General features: G+C 35.8%; 1 long non-coding RNA gene across 1 annotated transcript in view; it reads right to left on the reverse strand.

The window, feature by feature from the left end:
- LOC112958288 overlaps positions 1–25,965 on the reverse strand; it is a 92,127-nt gene that overhangs the window by 17,767 nt on the left and 48,395 nt on the right. The gene's annotated exons all lie outside the window — the stretch shown is intronic.

Genomic DNA, 25,965 nt, shown 5'->3' on the forward strand with positions numbered 1-25,965 from the left:
GCAGGTGCAGTTGTGATAATAATCATTCTGCAATTTTACTAAATACATAGCTAGGAGAGTTCAAAAATTAACACAAGCTAAATGCATGATTTTTACCTCAGTCATGAAATCAAGTGTGTTACTTCTTAAGCCTAAGTATTAAAAACAGTGACCATCTGCATTCACAGATGTGCAGAACAGACTGTAACGCAATTTCAAGAAGGAATTCATGGCTTTCTACTCCAAATTTCTTACCTGGTTTTTGAAAGAAAACAACTTATGCAAAGCAAACTCTCACTGGGACTGCTCCCAATCAACATTTAGCTATTTCTGYTCCCACACCTATGCCGATTTGATCCTTTCCTCTTGCGTGTGCTTCTTCTCGAGATGCAATACTACTTTTTGCCCCAAGATTTAGAAAAAAATATGTATTTTTTCTTCCAGAACTAGTCTTACTAGTTTGATTTAGTCATTCAATATTGGTCTGCTTCACCAGCTATCAGACAAGGCTCTGTCTGCCTTTCACAGACACTGAGTTCAATATCAGAAAAAGCAATGCTGAGTGGTAACAGTACCAGAATGAAGGCTGAAAGCATCACTCTCACAAAAGCACCTACTGGACAAATGACAGGAAAAGAACAGAAGGCTAAAAATACTTTTGATGTACAACTAAGCACATGCAGAGCTAAATTACATACAGAGTCCCGAAAACTTGAGACCTSAATCCAGACTTTTAACCTCTACAGAGTTTATGTGGTTTTAGAGYAATGTTTCTGCTTACTTGACTGCAGATATAGGAGGAGGAATGTGGAATGCAGTGTTAAAGCTATCCAAAATGAGAAGCATTTGATTTGGTGGTTTTACTCAACATGTTAAYCAGCTTTTATTTACAGTAAATGACAAGAGGAAACATTATATTTCAGGTAGTACTTTGTGTATTTTTGTCTATAGAGATTCGTATGTGTCAATATATATTCATATATTTGAAATATATCTAAACAAATAATATGCATTAAAATATTTTTTTCACACTACTACCAAATGACAGTTTCAAATCTTGGAAAAAGAAAAGTKATTTTATAGACCATAACTCAGTGTCCCAGAACACAGCTATTAACAGTTAAAGGAGAACACTTAAATCTGGCTAACAACGCTCCGTCAAATCAGCACTTAAGGGAAGCACATATGGTCATGCCTTCTGCCTGGCTGCAGGCTGCCAACAGGAAGAACAGAACTTGACTGTAATGTTGGCTCTTCCTAGGAGTCATTTCTTCTGTTGGTAGGAAAACCTTGTTGCTTGGCATCTCTGGCACGAGATGGACCAACTTTGAGTAGGGTGACTATGCTTTAAACTTGAATAGGAAGTCAAATTAAAATTTTAACAAAGAKCTGTACATCCCCTTGGGATCAGCCTGTCAGGTATCTAATATACTGAGCTCTGAAAAATGTGGTTGCCATTTCAGCTGTTTGTCTGCTTGGAAGAACAAAGTAGATACCTTTACCTTTGCAATGCAGAAAGCCATTTGGACTACGATTGCCTCTTTGGCAGATTTAAGAAGCCCCCACAGACCAAGCCAAATCCATCTTCTCACCTGACTTTAAGATCACAGTGCTTTGGTCACTGCCACCTTGCACAGAAAGGGGGAAAAGATAAAGTAAATACTCAGGATCAAGTAAATACTTCAGGATCAAAGCAATATTGACATATATGAGCTCTCACACTCGTTAAATTCATCTCTACTAGTAAGGGCATGCATAACTAGCAAAAAAGGTCATGTCCACAGAGGAATTATATTCAGCCTCAGCAGAGGYTCTCTCCTCTCTGAGACTGGCACTGCTACTGAAGCTGGAGGAGCAGCTTTCCTCCTGGCCCACAGCCCGGGCATTAGGTTGACCTTCCCTCAACCCTACGCTCAGGATACACAAGCTTTGCTGACATATGAGAGCTACTTACCTGTGYATTAACATAAGTTAAAGAAGGTAACATTTTGGATGCAAGGAAGGCCCAGGAATAACATGCCGTGGAAGCAGTATATTTTTTTAAAAAATTTTAAATACTTGACATTCTTATTCAGTGGAAGCTTATTTCCTTAATGCTTCTGGAGTAAGAGGAGCAAATCCAACCATACAAACTAATCCTCATCCCTTCTGTGCCTCATCAGCTCCAGAAAAAAATAAATGTCTGTCAGTACAGCCTGTGTTTTTTTCCATTACTTRAAGTAAGGTACATCAATGGTACGATGAAGCTAGGAGGGGAAAACTTTATATAAGTATAGCAAAAATTGTTTCAAAAGTCTGAAAAGAAAWTGGATGACAACTGGTAACAAATCTGTAATCTAATACTACTCTGTGAGGAAATTTACCCTAAATAACTTTCTCTACAAGCTTTTATTGACAGTGACATCTGTGTGATGAAAGAATATAGAAACATTTAGGTACAATGCATTAAGGTTTTCTGTTTTCTATATCTTTGTCCAAGCTTTGAGATATGCTTTTGGCAATTTGCAGTTGACAGCTTCAAAAGAAAGATTAAAAAGGGGAGGGGGGGAGCAACTGTATGTACATTAATATTTTTAAGTTGGCTCACAGGTGAATATCCTCCTTTATCCTCTCCTCTTAAATGATCAACTTAAATATTTATGATTCAAAGAATTAATGGAATTGAGCCAAACTTGTTAGAAGGTTTTTATAATGCCATTTGATTTGTCAGAAACTTTAAAATAACCTGACAAAAACATAGGAAGCTCAGTTCACACTGGATCATTGCTTTAGTGCTTCAAGATCCTTAATACTGTCAGTGAGTTTATAGCTTTGAGACTGACATGTGAGAGTTCAAACTCAGAAAAAAAAATCCTGGCAGACACACTAGTTATGATTTAAGTTCTAATAAACTCTATTTCATGATGACTATATACACCATGGAGAAAAAGTGTTTAATGCAACAATATAGCTAAAACAAAACTATTACTCCCTATAACTTAACTGAGACATGACTTGTTTATTATATTGTGTGAGACACACTTCGTATATGTGATCCTCGTTSTAATTAACACCTCTGGCAGTTGCCGATTTTAAGCTTGCTGAACTATTTTAGCATCTTTAGCATCTATAGCATCTATAGCCCAAGATGCCTAAGATTTTTTTTTTTCTCTTTTCCTTCCAAAATTAATTTGGAGTTGCTGCTGCTTTGCTTGTGGACCGCATTTTAATTCGCTGTTGCTTTATCATCCACACACACAAGTCTGAATTTCAGTAATTCTGTTGGGATGGCAACATCACATTGGTTCTAAATAAAACTAGGTATTTTAGATACTTCTATTTTAGATTAACCCTTACACATTAAAGTTACATGTAGATCAAGATGAGTAATCAGCACAATTTGCTGTTACTGGACAAGATGAAACACGTTAATGAATAAACTATGTAGATCTGCTTATTACATGGGAAAAATTTTGGACCTGTGGCACTAATACAAATATACAGATATATTTAAACTTACAGCCTCTGTGCATCCAGTCATTTCAAAATATGACACAATAGTTTCAAGTGTCCATATAAATGGTGATCCAAAGAATCAGGGCCAAAGAGCAATTACGGAATTGATTTTTCAAATTGACTGAGAAAATTCCCTGCTTTTCAGACCTAGCATAAATATTTTCAGATCTTACAGTTATAAAACTCTTCGGTAATAATGGTACTATTAAATACAAAAAGAGAAAAAAATCAAATTTCTTTTTCCCCTTCCATTTTGCCYTTTTTTGTTGAGCACCATACTAAGAAGATATGAATATGAAAATATACTTTAATAACTCATATCTATATAGTCCACAGTCCACCTGGATGATGCTTTTGTTTGCCTCTCAAAACAGTAAAGAAAAAATATAAAGAGTATAAATGTAAACAATAATTATATAGAAATTACATAAATACAAATATATAAGCAATAAGTAGGCATTTATGACACATCATTTGCTCACTCAGTTTTGCTCCAAAAGATACCAAACAATGAGTTACACTATATCTGAGCTACATCGCTTTAACTCAAACAAGCGGAGATTGGGTCAAAACTGTTAGCAAAACTTGATTCGCATAGGCAGAAAGATAATTCACATATAGCTCTTAAACATTAATTCCTGTTTGGGCTTGATTGTCTTAAGAATAGCTTCCAAACCATTATTGATTTCTGGAGAGTTTTTCTGTAGCACAATATGGTATCAAGAACCTAAAAGAATCCCAATACGAATTTTGCTGAGACAGGGAAAAAATGTAATTTTGCTAATTACATGAGGTTCTATGACTTAAGACCTTGGAGTTATTTTCAGACTGTTTAGTAATTAGGGAAACTACTGAACACTTCTCAAAAAGTTATAAATAGACTACTTGACTGCACTTGATTATTAAAATCCTCCATCTACTGCACAACAGCACTATGCTTCCACTAGTCTAACTTTTCACATGTATAGTGCATGAACTCTACACATTTGCTACTCCAGAATCACACAGGTAAAAGGTTTTATAGAGTAAAATATTCAGAATAGAACTAAAAGCAAAGGAAGGCACAGCAGAAAGACCAAAAGCTTCACTAGGCCTCAAAGCCTGAAGAAAAAAAACACACAAGTTTCTCTTAAAACCTAATAAAATATGTAGTCTTTTCTCTACAACAAGGAAATGGAAAACATGGAATCCACTTGAAAAACCTTTAAGTTGTGAGTTGAGTCAGATTTAGAATTTCAACATTTACCAGGGAAAACAGAATTCCAGTGTCTGCTTTTTGCCTTAGCTTGCAACAGAAACTTGTGAAGAAATTACAGATGAAAAAATTTGGTTTTGCTCTGCTAATTTAGCCAGTCCAGCATTTGGCCATGTCCAAAACCTTGCATTTCAATGAAATATGAAGCTATGTTACAGAAAAAAGTGCATATATGAGTTATTTAGGAAATTCTTAACTGCTAAATGGAAGGTGACCAAATTGCTTCATAGTTTGATGGTGAAGTATCAAGTCCACACTACATACCAGAAGACCCTGGGTATCTTCTGGTCTCCAGGTGCTGCCTCTGCAGCCCTGAGGCATATTTAYCTTGAGGGAGATTATGTCAAGGTTTTTCAGACAAAAAAGATGTGAGAATTTCTCTGCAGCCCATTGTTCTTTCTCATCCATACTGCTTTTTTGGGGAGCAGTCCCYAGAATGCAGCGGCCCAAACTGTTCCTGACCTTTGCTCCAGAGAGGAACAGAGGAAATAATCCATAAAGAAGCCAAAAAGGGATGGTACAATTAAACACTGCAGGTGATCCAGGGGTACCATTCATGACCCCTCTGATCTTACTTGAGCATTATAGACACAGGCTGAGTTTCTCAGGGAAGCAGACACAGACAGAAATCAAGAATTTGTTGCATAAGAAAACTTTTTAATTAATAATTAAATTATAATTAATAGACATGCAACTACATGGTGTTGTACTATGTACACATACTTCCTGAATATCCATGCTTATTTATTTTAGAGGCTTATTCTGCTGTGGTGCACAAATGAAACATTCTAGCTCTGTTCAGTGCAGTTCTGATAATGTAAAATAAATCTCTTCTGCCTTCAATAATGTCAAGAAATTCTTGGATTTTAAACTGGCAGTCTCCCAAGGAGACAAAGTAGGTGATTTATGGTAGAAGGTAGCTACAAAAAATCCTTTTTTTTTTTTTTTTGTTTTTAATTGACTGCAGCACCACTGGCCTTTTGGATTTACATTTCCTCCGTTAAGAGGCAGCACAGCATAGCTTTTGCAGAGTAAAGATCGACATACGTGGGTTTTTTTTGCCATTTCTGTTCTGAAAAATACCTCACGAATACCAGTAATGAGAATGCAGAAGCCATAGAAGCATGTCTAGTCCAACCAGTCCCAAACCTGCCTGTAAATTGATTTTTTTGTTCTTGTTATTCTGCCACAGAGTATACATTAATACTTGCAAGTCATGAGTGCAAACCTGCAAACACCAGGTAATAATACCAACACTAACAGCTGTGAAGCATCTGCCCAACTAATGTAAAATACTTCTATATCTTGACTGCAGGAGCAAAATAGCAGACTGTTCTGGTTCTTTGAGAAGTGAAATCCTAGCCTAAAATTCTTTCCTAAAAGATAGACATAGCTATCCTCACCCTTAAAGCCAGATATACACTTCATTTTAAGATTAAACTACTGAATAATGATGCATTCTATCAACCTACTAAACCCCTTTTCACCTGCTTGTGCAGCTGTGTGAAGAAATGACAAAATAGCAGAAAAAACATCAGTGGTCTAAGAGGAACTGAGGACCCCTTTCTGGGCCCATGGCAGCTGGTTATGTTTCAAAGCAAACCTATAGTTAAGTCTTTCTCCATGGCGTTATTCTTTGTGTAGAATTGCCATTAATCAAATTGCTTCTGCTGCTGAAAGATGYAGCATTTGCCTTCAACACGTTGAAGCAAAGGCACTGGTAAGCAAGCAAGCTACAGAGAAAAGCCTGGATAAGGCATGTAAGTGATCAGAGAGCCATCCAGTGGACCAACAGGAAATGCAATGAAAGTCACCTCGACAGGAAAATCAAATTTGATAAAGTATTCCCTCTGCTGAGTATTTTCCTAAATTTATCGTCATCTTGGACAGTGACTGACCTAGGAAGGAATCACTGATTACAATGCAAAACCTGCAGTAACTGCAGCATCTGTGCAGAAGTGAAAGAGTAAATCTTCCCACCTAACGCATCAACCTCACTTTCCTGTACTACTACTACAGTGAAAACTGAAGGCTTTTTCCCCCCCCTCCATTTCTGTATCTGTTGTCTTATGTTTACACTGAAAACTGCTTCTTGATAGATTAAAGTACTCACAACCAACTATTATTATCAGCCTTCACCCATCTCCACACCCACATGAGAGGAAAAAAACTTCCTTTAAATAGCTTCTTCTAATGCAAATTCTACATTCTATTTTAATCTAAAAGAGCAAACACTTMAGATAGCGTGGCATAAGAAACTCCATACACTTAACAAATATTTACTATATAAACTCATCCTTTCTGACTTGTTCTCGATCCTTAGCAAAATAGGATTTATTGTTGCAATTGGTAAGGGTTTTCAGTAGTAGAAAACAGCAGGCAGTTAATAGAGATGATATGAAATCAAAGAGGCTCTCTTAAATTGCTAGTGAGATACAGGAAAAGTTACACTTGATTTTTTTTCTTTTCATCCATTTAAAAGTATATTTCAGTCTAAGCATTTTTTTCACTGTATAAGTCACACAAAGCATTCAGATGAACAAACGAATACAGGATTCTAATTTTAACATTGCATGACATTTTTAAATAACATAAAAAGTTAAACAAATCATCCAAGCTTTTGTCATGACTATACAAAATGAAATAGTTAAGATTTGTAGCTGATTAGCTACCCTGATGGGAATAAGACTGCATGGAGTTCCTGGATGTTGATCAACACTACTGGCCCTCTCTCCCTAGTGATTCCAGGTTATGGAAAAGACCAAACTTCATTTGCCAGAATAAACAAACATTCCTCTGGAAATCTGTGGGCCAGAAACAAAGTATAGCTCATCATCCTGTTAATACTGACAGTGTTATCACGGCTACTGAAGTCAGTTGCAGTTATACGCAGTTATAATCAGGTGACCTTGTCTTTCTAGAATATCACATTAGCCACATTTGACAAAATGGCACACTTTTTCCATCAACCTGAACTGACAAATTCATCAAACAGCATGAATGTTAACTCAAAATGCACATTTTTAGAAAAGTGATTGAAGTATTTTGACCCTGATATGCTCCTCCATATGGACTTACACTTGCAGGTCTACTAGACTGTATGTTTACTTAAGGAGGAGGATAAGAAAAAAATGGCAGCACCAACTGAAAGAATCAACAGTGACATTATTATGAATTAGCTAATYGTCTAAGAATGTCTACCACATCCTTTCAGCCTCATCTTACCCTTTAATGAGCGTAGTTCTGTACCTAAAAAAACAAATCCACACAACGTTAGCATCTGCTGAAACATCCCTACTCAAATATAGAAGGGAAAAAAAAAAGGACCCAAAAAAGGAAAGAGAAACCCAAAGTACACTAATTTTTTAAATCAAAAATTTCATAGGAGAAAAGTATTTTCCATTTTGTTCACCAAGTCTAAGGATTGCTTCTAGTTCATTTGGGCTAATGTCAGGAAAAAAAATCAATATAGTAATATAAATCAACCTTCTCAACCTTCCTCTCATCAATATAGTCAAAGAAAGTATTGCAGCAAATTTAGACCTCCAGCAGAAAAGTTGCAATGGAAACAGTTCACTTCACTAGAGGACAGAATTACTAATATAGAACAAGACAAACTGAAAGAATGCATCATGTAAATACAAAATTATACCACAAAAATAAGAAATTGAATTCCTTCACAGACAGGGTGGCAGAAAACTGGGAGTGATATCCCCATTTAATTCATCATCTTTTTTTTTTTGAGAGAGAAAACACGCAGTTAGRTTTTAAGATCTTGCTCATTGTGGTGCTATTGAAAGCTAAGATCCTTTTGTTTCATAGGGGCAGGCATAGTCTAAAWCCCACAGTGGAATGAACACGTATAGCAATTGTTCTGCATTCAGTAGTGATTGATAGACAAAATTCACACAATTTGGTAAAAATCAAGATTCACGCGTGCTTGTAAAACACATAGGTATATATGTCATAACGTCCTCCCCCGCTATGTCAGCTTCCCATTACAGGTGATACCTGTTCCCAATGCTAGTCACTGTAACAATCTGAATATTCTAGTTAWATAATAGAAGAAAAAAATGAGGTATAGCAAAAAAAATCAGTTATGTAATGAAACCTTATTCATGTTCAAGTAGATTAAGCAGACAATAAATAAGCAGTGTATATGTGCCTGCAGAGAAATGCAGTGCTGTTTTTTATCCTGTCTCCTAAAAGAAGCTAATGTTGAAGAAAATCTGCAGAGTCAACTAAGAAAAACTGCAGGGAAACACAAAGAAACTCCTTTCCTCTTACAGTAATACGGGCAAAGGAATAGTATTAAGCACCTGCCCCTATGCGGCGAGCAAGCRGCCAGCACAGATACCTTGAACCTCCCACACGCTCGCTGTTACAAATGGATTCTTCCACTCTCCCTTCGAGGGGATGGCACAGTGCAGGAACTGTCAATCTGATTAGAAATGCAGTGCTCCTACCCTGTCCCATGCAATAACCTGCCTCAAATAGTGGAACCTTTTTTACGTTCCAAGGGAAGTTCCCTGAAATGCTGTAACAAACAATTAACATACAGCCTACCCACAGAGAAACCTACCCACAGAGAAAATATGCTTTCAGTACCACGTACTTAGAGACATATTTATATGATACTTGTGATTTAATATCTTTTATGAAGCTTCTAATACAACTGCAGAAGATTGAACCATACTCAGGACTCATCTTTTATATTCGTTTGTCTTACTACAATGTATAAAGAAATTGGGGGTGTTGAGTTCTCCCTTTGAAAAGGTCTTTTCCCCACAGGGAGAAAGGAACCTGGAGCTGGCAGACACCTTTTACACCAGTCCATCCTGCTACCGTTGTAAAYACCAGGTCTGATAATGATTGTAATGCACCTATCAACCCCCACTTTCCAAAAGCAATTTAGTTATTTGCTTCCACCATTTTTCAGGCTTGCTCATCAAGAAACTGAGTTCAAGCATCATTACTGACACTTCAGCGCTATACATAAAAAAGAGTCTTTTACAAAGTACTGCCTTTTCAACAACACATTTTTCTGACACCATTATGGATATGTATAAAGCCTATCCTGAAGCTAAGGCAAAATATCAAACTACCAAAAAAAAATTACTTTTGACAACATAGCACTTACTTTTATTATATACCACAGTAGTAGGACAAGAGAGAACAGGCAGACCAGTATCAGAGAAAACATATGTATTTCCTCTTCAAAGTAATATAAAGACAAAGCAGAGTTGCCCTATATTTTAAATCAAAGCTGACTTTTCAAACCAGTACTCTTTACTAGTCTACCCTTGATTAAGGCAAAGTTCAAGAAGCCTGCTCATAAAACTTTGATGGATTCTTCTGAAATGAAGAGTTGAAACTCAYTGAGACAAGCTTCTTTTAATGATAAAACTATTTCCAAAAATCTTATTCATAGCAGAAACTTGTTCAATGGACAAAAAAAACAAACTACATGTGCTCTCTCTCTGTGCACATCTGACTCTGCTTTTATTTCTCATCCAAAGGAGTTCTCTTCCAAGAGGCAGCCTAAATTGTAGCGGGCTGACAACTTAAACATCACATTTTTCTTTATGAATACAAGATATGACTGACATTTACAGTAATATATTTCATTTCAGTTAGACTTCATCCATCTTACTTACCAAAAGAGTCCCCCAAATGGCAGAATGATTTCAGAAGCCTCAAAGCAGTACGTGTCAAGATCTTACAAAACACTGAGACATAAAACAACAGCACTGGCAAGGCAACACATCCTCGATGAAAGTGACAGTAGTTTAACGTTATTTTGCAAGAGTAGATTGCAGCCACAGCTGCTGTGCAAGCTGATTCATGCTTTTCACAGATGAAACAGAAAAGRAGGCATCTTTAGTTCAGAAGACTTAACTGTTTGGAGAAGAGCTTTCAGGGGTAAACCCTTACACACAGCACACTCGCTACGCTGGCAAAGCAGGTGTAACCAGTCCTGCACAAGTGACATAAGGATGTTTCAGAAACCTCAGGTGTAGATGAGTCCATATCAATTCTGCTTGTTTAGGTGGTTTTTGCTTGTATTCTAGCTGGTTTAAATCTTAGTTGTAGGTAAAGGAATAGAAGTGGGAAAAAGAAGGGRAAAAAAAGGATGAAGATCTGTTCAGCGTTGCTGTGGGAAGCAAATGGCAATGCAGCACCTAGGGAGCATTTCTGAGAGTGAAGGATGTAATTACAGCAGTTCAGACAAGTCAGACTAGGCAGGAAGGATCTGTTCAAGAATAAACCTAGCTTAGGGATTAGATACTCATCTCTGCCTAAAAAGAGGTCTTGTTTTTAACATGCTTCTCCTCCCCACCCCATCTCCTTCCCTAAAACTACTTGGCAAGTGATGAAAGGCTTTGATAGACAACATACATCCAACACAGCAGAACCACCTCAGATAGAGGAAATCCTCCCGCTGAAAATAGAGGCTGAGAAAGTACGAGGAAATCAAAGTATATGTGCTTGTCCTAATCTTACTATTCTCTATGAATCCAGTTATGGATATGAAGAGATATAATGCAACAATTTCTCCTTMKGTAAAAGCATAAGGTTTTGCATAAGTAATAGTTGCAGGCAATTTCTGACATACCTTACATGATCATTTTTCGAGTGTGCACCTCGATACTTCAGTATAAACTAGGCCTGAATTTAAATCTCCTTTCTGAAAAAACTTCTAATTTCATTGGTATAATTTGCATGCACATAGGACCAATAATTTATYGTGATAAGGAAATGTGATCAGTAATCTTTCTTATGAAAAGCAACTGCTTAGATGAGGTTTTAAGTCTCTCAGGTTGGAARAAATACACTAAATACATTAAAATCATATAACTCTCATACTAACTCTCAAATGATCTCTAAATAACTGCATGACAGATTACATTGTGAAATCACAAGAAGAGGTAGAACCTCCATAGTTTATCTTTTTCTATTGCCATCTAATTCCTTCCTCAGAAAASAAAAAATTATCATCATAATAGCTAGAAATGAGGAGAGACATTACAACAATACATAATAGATTCAGGAGAAACTATTTGGAATGAATAGATAGAAGATTTTGTTTGTCTCTATAGTATAAAAATATAAATCTGACGCTCGGCTGATATTAATCAGTGTAACATCATTGAAGGCAATAGGTTTTTTTCAATACTTTGGACTCAATCCACCATTTTTATTTACCTCATGTCCATTTCTTCAATTGAGGATATTTCACTCTAACATAACTCTAAAATAAAAAGCTGCAGACACGTGCAGAAATAGGGACGATCATTAGGCATTCATGGTGGCTACAACATCTGTTCCTCACAAGAAATTTCAGAATATTGTCACAAGAGTTCTTTTTAAGGCCAAGAGATTGACTATTAAATGACAAGTATTTTAATGAAGGAAAGCACTAAAGTAAAAACACAATTTACTTTGATTGACAAAGAAAGATTAATCTATTAAATCAGCGGTTCAGCAGTTAAAATTTCTTCCTGATCTGCTCAAAAAAAACAAAGACCAAAAAATGAATGTGTTTTCTTCTCATATTAATTTTTAAAATGGTTACCAGGGAATCTGTTGGTTAAYTAGCCAGTAAGACAGGTTGGTAAGATAAATAACCTTTATTCTGGCAACCTGATTTTAAAAGTTATTTTCTGTTATTATTAGAAATTCTGTTTTGAAGTCAAAGTGTCTTTTTACATTTTATAGGGTGCTGTCCAACRGTATATGTTGCACAGGTTATTTAACTGAACCTAACATATAGAGACCTAGTAGTAACAAAGAGACCTAGGATTTTGACGATTGATTTGATAGTAAATCAACTTGCTAAAAAATGCTGGATTGACAGCATTTTTTTTGTCAGCAGAGATCCAAACCATTTCTTGTGTTCACCCCACTACTTTATTTAGCCTGCTCCAAGGAATCTGTAAGGAAATAACAGGAAAATAAAAAATACAGCACATTCAAATAAGCAGTTCAAGAATCCATTACTTCTTGGTCTTAGAAAAACACTGTTTTCAATTTGTAAAATGCTTTCTCTGATCTTGTGGAGTTCACAGTGGTATCTATTCTGTGTTACAATATTCTTTTTACCAATTTATCTATTYTCATATAACATATCCTAGGTTTTCTGCAGGTAATAATCCTGGGGTTTTTGTTTTTGTTTTTTAATGGTGTAAAATATTTCTACTGCTCGAATGAATGATAGATTTAAGCAGATTATTTACYGAGAATGTATTGTAATTTTTATAAACATTAATTCCCATTTTAAAAAAATCTTCAAACATTATGAATATTAAAGGTAAAATGCACACCAAATATTACTTACGAAGAATTTACAATTACATAGTTTGTCATTTCACACTTGCCTCTGTATCTAAAGTCATCACCACCACCACATAAGGAAAATTGTTCTACCAACTCGTATGAAAATATCTTTTGTTACTTATTGCATCTGTCAATCTTCATTCAGGCACTTTAATTTTCTCTTTTAAAGTCTGTCAGAAATCTGACTGAATCTTAAAGGACTATTGAAGAGTTTTAAACAATCTGCTAGTTTATTCAATTGATATTTTGTCCTCTGAAGAGAGACTACAACAAATGGCAACTTACAGAATGTGAATAAAATAAAAGGCATGTTTGAGCCACATGCTCCTTCCAAAAAATTGGAGAAAAGATAATTTTTCCCTTTCAGGTAACTTTGAATAGATATTTTAAAATTATTTGATCTTCTTCTAATTGTTTAATCCAGGAATTTTATATTCAGTTTTTCTGGATGATAGGTTTTCCTTTCCAAAATAATTTATTCAGCAAAAAATATTTCTGTCATCTCGCAAATACAAATTTCAGCCCAAGTCATGGATTAGGTTTGATTCAGTCCAGAGACAGAGGAGAGAGAAGATATGGGATTGATGCAAAGAACATCTATCATCCTCTATTTCCCTGGTAGTTAGTGAGGACATTCCCTCCAGAGTGGACTGTCTGAAGAGATGTGAACTGCTGGCACTCAGCTGGTTGAACAGCACAGAGAAGGTCACTTGAAGCAGTATTCTCAGACCACTGCTAAATCTGCTGCTACATGTGGAATATAATCCAGCAAACAGTGAAAACAAAAACCAGCTGCACCTGTGGCCCTCTGCCTCCCATGAAGARCTGGGCTGACAGTGCAGGCTTCAGCTCTCCTCTTGCTAGTACAAGAGGGTGTTTCCAGACCCTACTCCCGGTTGGGCCCACTCAGGTAAATCACACCACTATTTCATCCTCCCATCAACTTTATTTTGTTACAAACTGGAATTTATCATTTCCCTAAAACAAAACAAAATCCTACGCACAGATTATTTCACTTAAATTGCAGCAAGTCCATTAAGGGAGAGACATCTAACTCTTTGAAATGCATAGGACTTTTCTTTACAGCTAAGAAAATTCAGTTATCCTTCTGACGTCTATGGATTTGCTGAAAATTTCCTCTGGTTTCACTTTTTGATGATACATAGTACCASGCTGCTTTAATACATAAGGCACCACACTCCATTTCATACTCCGAGTAGAAACATCAAAGCTTTCATGTGTGATTGGGCTTTACAACATTTGCATAATCTTCTACATTTCAACTATGTTAAGGAATCAATTTTACCATCTTCACAGAGGATCTCTCAGTGGGCCTAGAGATCGGGGTGAAAAGGCAACCTTTAAACACAGCTTCCACGGCTGTTACACGAGTGGCCTCAATTTACAYTCTTCTGCTGCAATGAAGCCTTTGAATCCCTGCCTCTTTCACACAAACTGGCCAAAGTAAAATAAACCAAAATAAGATGAGAGTAAAAAAGCCTAAACTTYAGTCTTTTGGCGTTTTTAAAAGTATAAACCCAGTTAAGCTGCTCTTCTTCAGACCCACAGCCTTCTACAAGTGACTGGTACAAAACTGTGCAGGAATCCCCAACAAGACATCTCTGTCTCAAGATATTAGCTAGAATATAAATATTAACTAAATATTTGGCATCGCTATTGTAAACATATGTAACAGTTTAGTATCTCATCAAATCTAAGATTAAATATTGATTTGATAAATTAATTACRATTGCCATTTGCTGAACAGCAGCATTCGTAGAGCCTTTGCTGATGAGAAGCATCGCAATGGAAGATCTCCACTGCAACCTAGATTTCAAAGCTCAGTAAGAAATTCTCYGAGTTTTTTCCCTGGCTAAAGAACAGCGACCAAGTTCTCATTTTCCTTAARCTGAGGAAAAAACGTTTCTGAAAATTGCACCATAAGTGCTCCATAGGGAAAAGACGCATCACTTTTCTTACCTCTCTGTACAACAGCTTGCAATGGAAGTAGCACTTAATGTTTGACAAACATTTTCTGATAGTTTAACACACTAAAACCAAAAGTTTAGGCACCACAGAAAAAGCAGCAACAGTCCAGAAAACCTCAAGAAATCTTGAAAAATATTCTCAAAATGAGTCATTTGGAGATTTTTGCTATAAAAAAGTTTTTGCAAAAAAACTTGCTACATATACTGTAAAATACTACAGAAAACAACCCCCCAAATCCCTCAGTCACTGGTTATGTATAAAACCTTTTAACATCTGAGGTGAATAGTAAAACAATCAATTTTTTTTTAATTCATTAAACTGGGAAAAAAGCATTTTTGTACTGCTCTGYTTATGTCATGCAAACAGTTGCTTTTTCTCTCTGGTCTAAATAAGGCCATCAGGACAGGGATTACATCGGGTTTTGTTTGTGCATGATCAAGTACTAAGAAAATGAAGTKCAGTTTAAATGAAACAATCTTAATTTGTTTTAAAATGAGAATAATTGCGGAAAAGATAATCCTCACATTCCAAATCTTTAAATATGCTGATATTTGTGCTATGCCTTGTTTATGTTCAATAGCTTTGAATTGCACTAAGCTTTGAATTACAAAGATTTGCAGCTTACATAACTGCAAAACAGGAATGTCATTTTGAAGCAATATTAAGTCAGAGAAGTGATTTCTGCTTGCAGAAAAAGGATACAGAAAATTCCAAAGTCTACCTCAAACTGTTTTCTTTCTCTTGTAAGATAGACAGTTGATTTCTAAACAATATAGCAGCCTATTCAGGGGGAGGAAGAAGAAAGACTTTTGTATCTTTATAGATTTAATGAGTCTCTAGGGTTCAATATGATTCAACATAAGATATAGCGAGATAAACACCTTTGTTTTCCCAAACCACTTATGGAAAAAAGCTTTTAAACAAGTCTACACAGAGCAAGTTGAAAATGTTAAAAAAATAAAAATCAATCCTTTTACTAGCAAATATATACACTTAATATCAAGTACAAGTATCACAACTAACAAAACAAGAACATTGAAATGATTCCATTGTCATTAGTTCTCTTCTGAGATAGAAAAGAGTCATGGGAAAAGCAATAGGATGGTTACATGTTCGTTGCTACTGGTTGTCGCTGATTAAAAAAGGTAGAATTAAAGAAATAGAGGAAAAGGTAGCTGAATGATCAGAGTCCAAAAGGAAATCTGTGGTTAARTGATCTGAAATGACTTATTCTTGATGCTCTGGCCTCCTCAGCTCTACATTAACTGAAATGGACCATCACAGACAAAAATAATATTTAACTTGAATACTTGTGCCTAGAACGATACTGTCACCCCAGTTTCCTCAACCAAATTCTTATCCAAAAAATCCCAAAGAGGTCAAAGAAAATGAAAGGAACACTGGAAGTAGAGTATTGTAATTCATTTGAAGTCATATATATCCTAGTCATATATTTTAAAGTGGCCTCTGAAAAGCATAGGACTCTATTCTAGTTTTACTCCAACATCAAGATTCTTACTGAATTCCACAAGTTCTTCTACATGACTTAAGTTGGATTTAAAAGCTTCTCTTTCTATTTTTCAGCCTGGGAAATGAAAAGCATAAGATGCCATGATGTGCCTTTTTTTTTTTTTTTTATCAAAAATATTCTAACTTCAGTGCTAGGGATAAAGTAAACAAAAACCTGAAGCTACAGCTTATACAGCTGTATTCAATATTCTCTATAGGCAAATGCTGAATGAAAGAAAGMAAATATAACTTAAATTATTTTCAAATTTAATTCTATTTAAATTATATATAATGTACCAAGAGACAAGTACATATATTTCTGTTATCAAAAATGAACTGGTCTAATTGAAAAACAAATGTAAACAGCTAAGCTCACTCTTGATACCAAGCTTAAAATACAACAAATGTATTTCCACGATTTTACCTCATGAAGAGCCCCAAAATAGGCCAGGTTACTTTATACCTGCTGAACTAAGATACAATTAGAACTGAAAAAAAAGTGCATTTTGTACAAAAATTGTAGCTACACTGGGCTGAAAAAGCAGCACATAGTAAACTCATCCCTATCAAAGAACCATAAGTGGGACAAGACAAACTGATTAGCTGACTGACAGCAAAGGTTCCTGCCTGCTTTTATTCAGAGCTCAGATGGAATTAATTGCTTAGGGGRAGATGCACTTGACGATGCTGCTTGATTCCATGGATTTTAATTCAAAGCTTGGGGAGAAGTAATGCATATTTGCAGTGGCTTCCTTGGTAATTTCTCCCAACAAATAGTAGAGCTGGAGCAGAGGCCGCTTTCTGCCCTGATAATATTAACCTATCAAGGTCTGCTCACATCCTAAGTTTTTCAGAGTCTAACACACAGAGAACTAATCCTGATAATATGTAACATACTGTAAATTAGCAGCATCAACAGATCTAAATCAAGTTCAAAGAATAAGGAAAGCAAAATCAATTTTTTGCACACTGCTTTCATACATTTATCTACTACAATAGAATCTAAGACTGCAGATTATTTTAAGCTGCATATTTAAACTTAACTATTCACTGAAAGTTCAGCAATGCCATTTATCAGTRTCATTGAATTTTTTCTCACTTGTACCACCAGACACTAAAGATTTTATTGGTTTTGCTTTTATCCCTGGGGCAAAAACTTGTTTCTGATCTCAATTACACTATGAATTAAGGAACGAGCTCTTAAAAAGAGTAAATGCACTATTGATTCAATTTATCTGCTCAGATCAGAAGGGAACTCAGGTGCATCCYTCATCATTGTAGGTCTAGACAATACAATTTTCATAAACTTCAAATATTTTTGCCTAGACTCTACCATATTTATGTACATAAACAAATGATATAGAATAACCTCACTCTGCAAATATTTCACTTGAGTTTTTTACTATCTGTGTAGCCCCAAAAGTCAGTAACTGCATTTAATGATGGGCTGCATAATTAGATCCTTCCTCCTTTGCATCCTATCCCCACAAAATCAGCCACAAACAAAGCATCCTCAGGCTCTTAATTATTTTGGCTCTTAATTATTTTGCTAGTAGTTAAAGAGATGAAGAATAAAAGGTAACATATAACATTAACAAGCACTACTCATTGGAATTGAATAGAGTATTAGTCAGCTTCTACCTGTTAGTGATGTAAATATTCACTAGAAATAATTATAAGGTTACTAGGAACAAACAAGAGGATAAAATTATTTGAGCCATTTTACAGATACACAGGTTGAAGTCAATTTTAGTCAAAGAAATATGAGCAAGAGAAGCAGCAAGCTAAATTTAGGTTCAATAGGTCTCACCAGTCGCTTGCCTATTATTTCTATATTACCATTTTGCTTGGATAACCAGATTACAGCTGCATTTTAGCTTTTCACAATTCAATTAGGTAGAACTTTCTTTCATTCAAACCACTTGCACAGTTATGACTGATAATATAGGGTGTAGGCAAACACATAGAAGACTTCAAATATGATGTGGTGCAGAAAAAATTGCATTAACATTTTCTCTTTGTCAAAGAGGCTCCTTCTCCACCTGTTCTCCCTTCTCCTCCTCTTGGGCATCTATCCAGGCAGCAGTGCTCACAGGTGTTGACAGGTTGGCAGATTCCCATTAATTTTTCAGATCTCTAAACATCTMTTCTTTATTTAGAAGAGATGCCCACCAGCTACAAACCGCTTTGAAGAACTGTGGTTCATAATGTGGTCTGGGGTCATTAGCTTCAGCACAGCTTTTCCAAGTCAGTGCTGCAGAAGAACGTGGTGGTTTTGTGAAGGTCAGACATACAATTTCAATTTCTAGTTGTTAAAGACCTAGGTTGAAAGCTCCGGGAAGTCTGGAAAACACTGCCATTATTGCACTTGGGAAAAAAAGAAAATGACAGCAACGTTAACACAAAAGGGGGGTTGCTATTTTTGCACATCTGAACAGAGGGGAAAACCTGTTATTCACAATGCAATTCAGTGAAGAGCTGCCAGATGAATAAGACTGCTGGAGAAAAACAGAAAAGATCTTTGAAAAACTAACATTACAGGAAAGCCCTGCCAGAGAGCTATTCGCTCCAAGATGTTCTTAATTGCAGATAGCTTCTCGGCCAGTTTCCGGATCACTTTTTATATCAAAACAGTAACTTGCAATTCACCCTACTTATTTCTCATGACCTTTAAAATGGATACGTCAGTATTTTAGCACTAGCAAAATTTTCTTAGTCCTGCTGTTAAGGCTAGTGGAAGTATCAGATATTTTTTCCTTTCCAAAGCTTCTTCCAGTGCACATTAATAGGACAGCAGGCAACCATCATCATTTGAGCCCAGAATTCAGCACAAAATGTGAGAAGATTCAAGTATGCTCATCACATCRTGACTTTCCTTGAAAGGGAAGACTCAGCTGAAGAACCAGAATTAGGGATTTTTTTTTCCCCAAATAGCAGAGAAAGCGGAAAGATTTCTGGTGGTAGTGCTTGATGAAGTGAACTCAAGTCAGTTGCACATTGCTTAAAGTTGCTCAAAATTACATACTGAAACTGGTACATCAGATTTGGTGTTTGAGGGTCCTGCAGGAATTTCACAAGTCTGTCACGCTGAAATAACATTAGATTTACATTCTTGAAGTCCACTGCCCAATTTTTTTTTTTTTTTTTTAAAGCTCAAAAGTCTATTTCCTGTTTTAGTATTTGCTTCAGTTCTATTTGAAGCTGGCATGAAAATGTTTTTCAAAGAAAAAAGTTTGCTTTGAGAATGACATGAGGGTTGGGCACAAGGGTACCAAGCTGTAGACCTCTAAATGGAAATAAAATAACTTCGTAAAAATATATAAGGAAGTGTAATGCATTAGGCCCTGACACTGATTAAGTAATGTTCTTTCAAAGATTGTCTGGGAAGCAAGAAGAAAGATAAGAAAAAAGCTGGAGAGGCAAATCAGAGATTTGCAAAATCAGAGTGAAAAGACTAGACTTTCAAGTACAATTAAAGCTTGCACTTTCAAAAATACATCAGTCATTAAAAGTTCTCTGGCAACTATAACCTCCACTGAGTTGAGGCTCCAGTTCTTAGGCATTTAGGCAGCATAAGCCTCCTTCAAAGCTTTGGGAATCTGGAGCACTCAGCAGCCCTTAGCRCTAGCTCTTTCAGTGCTGTACTTTAATTTGCTCAGATTCTTGATATTTGTACTAGTGAAAACTACTTTTCCTTTTAATGAAAAAAGGGAGAAAATGTGATGAAAGGAAAATATATGAATCAATTCTGTTCCTGTTGATTGCGTGAAGATCAGTGATGATCAACTTGAGATCATTAAATGACAACTCTATAAATGCTGATTTCAAGGAAAGTATTTACCCAATGTTTTAGAAAGACTAAWTAAACTCAAAGTGGAGCTGACCTTGCAACCTTGGAGTTAGACCTCTCATCATTGTATGCAACCAAAGAAGCAGTCTAATTCAAATAGTCTGCTCTGAAATAAACCATGCTATGATTGTGAGAAATTAAATTTATAACTCAGAAATAATTCAGGTTGTATGTAACAAAGAGCCAGTGAGCTCATTTCTGTAAGACTTACAAACAAGCTGACAGGACTGAAAGTAACTGGGAGAGTGACAAAGAGCTGAAACTTTCTAATAAACAATAAAATAAAATACTGCAAAACACACATTAAGATAAAGATAGGTATTATCRGCAGGCCAAGCAAGAAGAGATACATTCRCATTAGAGACTTACATTGCTATGTCTTAAGACTGGGCAATTTGCCACTTCCCAACAAGCAACAGTATTACTTTTACACCATTTACATCATTTCTGCTGCTTTGAATCACTCTTTCTTTTAAGAAGCTTAAAAGCTTTGGACTTTGGCTTCTTCTGACCCAAATACATGATACTGCTGAGAATATTTCACTGAGACACACTAACAGAAAGATAGCTCTCTACATGCTCTATAGCATTGGAGATCCAGGCAAAAATTTGAGGTCCAATTCTTGTAATGTCTTTGGAAAAATAGCATAATAGCTGGAAAGACAGAAGTTTTATATGCCATTGTTATAAATGTATAAATTATAGTCATACTTACAAGTGTCAAGGCAGGATTGAATGAAACTCAGTACAGAACAAGAGGAAATCCTGAATCTGTAGAGCTTGCAATCTAAGAGATGAGAAGCAACAGGATAAAGTGACATTAAACATGCTTGACTACAGCAGGATCTAAACGTGACCTCCTTCCACCCTCATTTTTACTATGGCATTACGATGCTAAGATGCATTCTGTTATCACACCTCTTAAAAAGGAAAATGAACAAAAATGAATGAAAAGTAGCTTTACATTATCTTCCCTACACAAACATGGCTCTTTAAGAAAAGATCACATTACTGACACAAGGGTTTCCAAGGGCATTCTGATCTTCTTAAAGAGGAAACATTACCCGAGAGGTTTGTTCTCTTTTGGAAGAAGAGGAACAGAGGGAATCTCCAGATCTTGTAACTAATTTAGTAGCACTGATCAATAGACTGCCCTTGTTAAGCAGAAGTTCAACATGTCTTTTGGGAACCAAGGTTATCTACATGGCATCACGGTCACATTGATGAAAACTCATCTTAGATAAGTTTTCAGGTACAGCAGAGACTTCCTCGTAGAAGAGAGACTTCCCAAGCCACATAAGTGCTGGGGCTAATATGAGCCATAACAGCAGCCTACTTGAGCTGCTTCTGAGRTGCAAGCAGTCACACATCCAGTTACCTCATTCATTCTTCAGGTAGGAGGGGAAGAGAGAGAAAAAAAGATAAAAAGAAAATTAGATGTGATATAGGGCTGTGWTTCAGTGATTCACAGCTACTGCAGCAGTTGCACTGAATAGCTGGCACAAAAACAGTTCATTAACAAAGTTAATTTTGGAAGGCAGATATTAAGAGGTGACAGTCACACWGCTCCCAAGATTGGTTTTATAGAATAAACACACATGCTAGGGAAAAGGATTGTGAAATGGGGAAGGGAGAAGGAGAAGTTCCTGGCCAAACAAGAACACTTACCAAACAGCATCCGTAGTTTGACGTTGTGACATTTAGGAGCCTGGTTGAAGGGGATCCCTCAGCCATTCCACTTGCATGAGAACGTGACAGAGCCTTTATACCTCCCTTTCCAAGTTTAAGCGTGCTTTAAAATGCACCTTTTGTTACAACTGTAAGGTTAACATTCCCATTTGCACTGACATTACTGGTTTGACACTTCTGCAGCACCACTGCTACTCACTCACATTTGCCATTGTCATCAGGACCTTAGTTTATGGCACAAGAAGCAGTTTCTGCTGTAAAAAGCTTTCTTCCTCTCTCAGCAATAGGACCTGCTTATAAATTTATCATGCTTATTCCTTTTTTTATTTCTATCAAAACTAATTGGAAGTTATCAACAGAAGACAAACTGATTGACACAATCTTAGAAGAAAAAATAGGTGTGGTTTTATTAGGGATAGGAAAAGCCTGAAGCAAAGGGAAAAGAAACAACTACATGTTTGTCTGCCAATTATTGTGCAATATGGCTATGCTAACATTTCCATGAAAAAGACAGGCAAGCTATGAATCATGACAGAGTGCAGAATTAAAAAGAACCCACTAGCTTTAGAATAATTCACAGTCCATTAAAAAAGTTACTGTGCAGAGCAGAGCAATGTTTGAAATTAATGACAGTCAGAAGCAACTGATTTTTTTCTGTCATGATACATATATGTTTCAACTGATCTTGTAGATAACATACAACCATTTACTCAAAACCAAGAGGAAGATGCAAAAGTTTAACAATCTTGTGGAGAAGCAGGCATAATGAAACTATTTGGAACTATCTTTAATATTAAACCAGATAATATTTAATATCTAATACCTTTATTAGATATTATAGATATTTAATATCTAATATCTTTAATATTAAACACTGTACGAACATTGAATTAAGAAATATTTTTCTCCCTCCCTATCCCAGCCCCCAAAAGCATAAAATTGAGAGTTTTGAAATTATCAAATGAATAGAAATAAATAATGAAGCTCCACTTAAAGATGGCAGTTCACAGTCTCACGGGCTGTAAACATAATTCTGAAGATAGATCTGAGGGAGAATATACTGTAAAATTCCAAAAAGTATAAAACATCAGCTAGGCTCAGAATATTTTTAAAGGAAATACTTTCTATTATCAGGTCAAAACCCCAGAACAAGTGGTGATGGGATAACTACAATAATTTATCTGTCTGGTATGACAAGGGAACAATAACTGATGACAAGAATGACATCTAGAAGAAAAGTTTTATTGATGGCAATTCAAAAAGTCATTTCTCCAARTGTGGAAGAGAGACAATATGCAGTTAAAAAATAATGAATTCCACAGTTACAGCATAAGATGTTTACATAATTTTAAAATGGTATCAAATTAGGAAGAAAAAAAATCAAAGTCACTAGTAAAAATAACAAAAAAATAGCATTAATTTTTCTAGGTGGTCTATGCTAATTCAGTAAAACAGGGCTGGACACTTTTTTTTTGCTGCTTTCATATGTAATTTAAGTGCCCCTACGTCCAACCATCCAAGTGTCACACATCACCTAATTTCTCTATGGAAATAACACATTCAGAAATTAATCCTTGAGTTCAGCCATCAATGATAAACACAGTGATTTACATTGCCTTTCCTTGTTTTAACAAATGGATGCAGACTCTATCAAAATACCCCAAACCCTTCAAAGCAACAAATATAGGTAGTAGATCAGAAATCTATCAGTGGAAAAAGCTACACTGCAAAGCTTTCCAGCAAGGAGTGAAATTAGTAGTTCTTGTACCTTATCAATCTATCATTTTACTATATAGAACTTTTTCCTTTAGGTGACAGTTACTTCTGTACAAAATTATATTAATTTTAGCTCAAATCCAAAACCAGTTTGACTCAACAATTACCTCAGTTTCATTTCAAACAAAAAGGATAAATGATTAAGATACATATATGAGGTTTCATTTCTTAGTTTTCTTTTTTTTTTACATAATTATTTTCTTTTAATTGCTCCCTGGCTTATTCAATCATAGATGATCAGCTGGAAGACTAGTCATTTCAGAATTATGGACTGTGCTGTGTGCAGTAGGTGCTGTTTAGTGAACAAGAATCATACAATTTAACAGGCAGTCAAAAATAATGTATATATCAAAGCAAGTCAAAGAAAAATACTTGAACCTTTACCAACCGTAAAAATTTATATTTTCGGACAGCTTATCAAATCATACAACCTAAATAAAGACAATTATAGAAGAATGCATAGTAGTTCATGCAGGGAGATCAAAAGCATTATTCATAGCTAACCTTGCTCTTAAGAAGAATTAGTTATAATTTAAATCTGCTGCCTGGCTCAGGGATTTTGTTTTACATTTATCGGGAGGAGAAGTACAGAGAAGTTGAGCAGAAAATAAGAATAAAATCAGAAGGTGAATTTACTAAAATATTTGAGGAAAAAAGGGAAAAGAAAAGGCAAATTAAATACCAATGACTACCTAAGAATGATAAAAGGAAAAAAAAATACTCTGCAGAGAAATAAAATCTTTTTGAAGCATAGTAGAGGCACACATAAGAACAAATGACATTTATTTTGGTCATCTTAATGAGAAAGCTATAGGTGGTTATGATGCTGATTTCAATGCCACAGGAATTTGATAAGGCATATAAGTTCAGCAAAAACTGCACAGAAACAGAAGTAAATACGTCAAACAAGTCTAGCGTAAAAATACACATGACTGGTTTTTAGTGAGCAGGTGAAAAACCTAGTATTTTCCCTAGGAAAGAGAGACCGAGAGGCTATTGCAGTGTGCTTGCAGCCTCCCAAGCCACACAGAGTTCAGAGTCTGGTTCTCAGTGTATCAGGGAAAATGTCAGCCAGCAATAATACAATTTTCTCTACAGAATAGTAGAGCTGCCTAAGGAAGGGGGAATTCCTATGAATAGGCTATTTGCCTCCTACACTGACAGATGCTCTGTGCTCTTGGCCTTCCTCCTGAGGCCATGCATTTCAGGGAAGGCCAAACCTGGCAGCCAAACAAGGCCCGCTCCAAGGCTACAATCCTTCCTATAAGACTTTCCCCTGGTCATCAGTAGTCACCCAGACAATTCTCATCTCTTCCCAGAGTTACTGGAAGGGTAAAGCCTGCAAGTCCAAGTTGCTGGGAATTCTGAGGCACTGCAGCAGCACTGCAGCAAACAGATCATCTGCTGGGGATACTGGGCCTTACAGGAGGATACAGACTAGCCACACATTTGATAAATCCCATTTTCCAACAAAAAATGCATTAAGAAAAAGACAGCTTTATATGCTATATATCATCTCCATATTCAATTAACTAAAATACAAAACCTCTTCATTGCTATACTAAAATAGGATCCCCAGTCTATTTTCCAAAGCAAGCCAAGTCTATTCATAAATACTATAGACCAGACATATTCAAAATAAGTGACTGAATAAATGACCCTAAATAAATCAATCACTACAGACACAATCACCATTAAAATACAGTATCATCTCCATCATTTTTATATGTCATAACTATTCTGTAACAAGCTTGTTTAATTTCATTTATCAGCTTGGTTTAAAATAAGAAAAACCTGGATGAGAAATTTTTTGCTCATGTTTCTTAAGCTTAAAAATTAGTGGGTGACAGTTATCAAAGATAAAGCAGTGAAAGAACACTTATGAAACATATGTAGTCTATGTCTACACTAGTTACTAACTGATGCTTCAGCATCACTGAACTAGACTAACTGATTGAATTCACATGAAATACTTCCTTCTTATTCAGCAACCCTTGAAAAAAAAAACTATTATTCCTGAGGTATAGTTGGATAGTGTTTTTGGATGCGTTGTTCTACTGGCTACCCACTTTTGCAACTATATGAA

This window comes from Nothoprocta perdicaria, unplaced genomic scaffold, assembly GCF_003342845.1.
Source record: "Nothoprocta perdicaria isolate Ctin4 unplaced genomic scaffold, notPer1 scaffold_83, whole genome shotgun sequence".
NCBI lineage: Eukaryota > Metazoa > Chordata > Aves > Tinamiformes > Tinamidae > Nothoprocta > Nothoprocta perdicaria.